This window comes from Raphanus sativus, unplaced genomic scaffold, assembly GCF_000801105.2.
Source record: "Raphanus sativus cultivar WK10039 unplaced genomic scaffold, ASM80110v3 Scaffold1479, whole genome shotgun sequence".
Lineage (NCBI taxonomy): Eukaryota > Viridiplantae > Streptophyta > Magnoliopsida > Brassicales > Brassicaceae > Raphanus > Raphanus sativus.
In genome coordinates, this window is record NW_026616790.1 from 19,367 (window position 1) to 21,817 (window position 2,451).

At 42.7% G+C, this 2,451-nt stretch overlaps 1 long non-coding RNA gene across 6 annotated transcripts; it reads right to left on the bottom strand.

Moving 5' to 3' along the window:
* Positions 1-801: 801 nt before the first annotated feature.
* Positions 802-2,392, bottom strand: LOC130504287 (uncharacterized). Of its 6 annotated transcripts, none has more exons than XR_008941205.1 (5): positions 2,047-2,392; positions 1,615-1,868; positions 1,333-1,529; positions 996-1,072; positions 802-898 (listed from the first exon to the last, which is right to left on the bottom strand). It is a non-coding gene; the product is annotated as an uncharacterized LOC130504287 (long non-coding RNA). The 6 variants fall into 6 exon arrangements; XR_008941201.1 differs by having other exon boundaries at positions 996-1,059; positions 2,047-2,389; XR_008941203.1 differs by lacking the exon at positions 996-1,072 and having other exon boundaries at positions 1,333-1,388; positions 1,491-1,529; positions 2,047-2,380.
* Between the last annotated feature and the right edge of the window lie 59 nt (positions 2,393-2,451).

Sequence of the window (2,451 nt, forward strand, 5' to 3'; positions counted from 1 at the left end):
CTGATCCATACAGATACACAAGTGGAAAGAGGAAGCTTAGGTTTAGATCTAGTCATACCCAATGACTTAGAAGGTTAGGGATCTAGATTACCTTAAGGTTCAGATCTGAGAAGGTTACACGAAAAGGAATCAAGAAGGCGACGACTGGGGGCTCGGGATCGACGGCTCGGACTGCGCGCGGGGCGGTCGGCGAGCGGTGTACGGACTGTGGTGTTCGGCTGGTCGTCGGCGGCGGGAGGCGGCGGCGAGGTTCTGGTCGGGCAGGGCTTCGCTTGCTGTCTCTCTTGTGATGAAACCCTAGGAATGCTGCCCCTTTTTATAAGAAGTGGGAGAGCCATGGGGTAGGGTTTCACTCACTTGGGCCTGCGGCTCTTGGGTTTCATTTTGGGCCGGGCCCGGGATGTTACAGAGAGAATCTAACATACAGTTAAGTGATTATTAGACTTTCTGATTTGATGCAAGTAACTACAAACCATGTAAAGGGAAGTTAATAAACCTTACGATGAATGGTACTTTAATTCAGCCTAGGTGGGACAGAGTATCAAGGCTCATACCTGTGAAAAAGCCAGATACAAAACTTGATTATGTTGTTAACTCTACACTTGGCGAAGAAGAAGCAAATTAGGAGCATGGGGTTTCTAGTTGTCTCGTTGATAACATTTCACCCAAAAAAAAATTAAATGAAAATCTATTGCAAGGTATTGTTGATGCAGGGATTAGCACCAATATCAATGAAAGAACACAGTCACAAAGCACACGATGTAAAATAAAAATAAAAACTCTAAAGAAGTGTACGTATATTCTTGCCTGCTAGAGTGGTATGAGCTTTGAGCATCTTCCATGACAGCAGGGTTTGAAGTATCCGTGTCAGCAGAATGTAATTAGGTGAGAGAGAAACCTGTAATAGAGACAAAAAGAAACCAATTTAGTATACAGTTTGAACAAAGATTTCAGTATCAAACGGCAACAAAAGAAAGTGTCTGCTTTTAGATTACATATTGGACACAACGAACTTTAAAAATAGGAGTAGTAGCACGATCTTCAGCCAGTTTGAGCAATCTTCATACAAAAACTAAGTAAAACAATGACACAGGACAAGCAGCATACACCTTCAGACAATAAGACTTCATATCTAGTTCAGATTGATCCAAAACCAGTTAAAAGATACACTGTCAAGATTTTTATCCAAAATAAACAAAATTATGTAACAGAGAACTTAAGTTGCAGCTGACTAAATAATTTAATCAATCAAATAATCAATGGTTGAGAATGGGTTCTGAGGTCTAGTCAGCGGAGATGGAATGCCAGCAATGAATCTATACTCATACATACCTGAAGCCAAGACTTTCATTATAGTGAAGTCTTTCACAGATCTTTGAAGCAAACTTCTGATACAAACAAACATACAAACACAACAACAATGAGAGATTTGAAAGACAACCAAAATAAAACTCAAAAGACAAGACTTTGTCTTCCAAATATCCAAAGACCTCTCAACAGCACTGTCCTTCAAGAGGAAGCACCAGAACCTACACAAAGATACAAACTTTAACAACTTCAATTCTTTTCAGATCTGTTGTTTAGGGGAAGTGAATCTGGAGTGAGAGAGAGAACCTGAGGAGCAAACATGAGAGGAGATTGAATAGCGTGAGGGCTTTGAGGAGGGTATTGACCCATGAGCTCAGGTAGTGGTGCCGTGTTGGGAGACATGGGTTGTTGTGGGTACTGTTGGGTTCGGATTCGGCTGCAGAGGAGAGAGAGAGAGAGAGGCGTTCTCAGGAGGAGTACGGATTCCGAAAGAACAAAGTGAAGATGAGTAGAGGCAGGTGACAATGGAGATGAACTCGGGCGGTCTCTTCTTATTCTTCCTGTAAAACCAAAACCAAAAATCAAAGCTTTTATTGTAAACCATGTGAGATTCATACATCAAGAGCCAAGCTTTCATAACCAGCATCACACAATCATAAATGAGCACAATAACACCAAACAAAGTTAAAGCAGATGGAATTCAAAAACCCTAATTCGAATTTTTAAATCCTTACTAACCTGGTACTGAGGGTAAGATGGGACCAAAAGGCTGAAGATAGACAGTCCCTCCGGCAATGGTAGCAACCAGAGGCGCTGGAGCAGGCGACGGTACCACGAAGGGCTGTGGAGGCGCCTGGAATGGCGACCTTAGACTATTTCACCACAGAACAGGCGAAGCTTGTTGAGCGTTGTTCTGAGTTCAATTTCAGAGGGGCGGAACAGAGCGAGCAGATCTGCTGGAAGGTGGAAGAGAAGGAACGAAGAAGAGAGTGGAAGAGTGGGGGGGGGGGGGGGAATGATATTAGGGTTAAGAGAATGGAAGAGTGGGAGAGGTTGATATTAGGGTTTTGTATCGAGAGAGAACATCTATAAATCTGAATAGGAGAAACAAATTTTGAGAGCGAATCTCAATGGTTTAGGAGG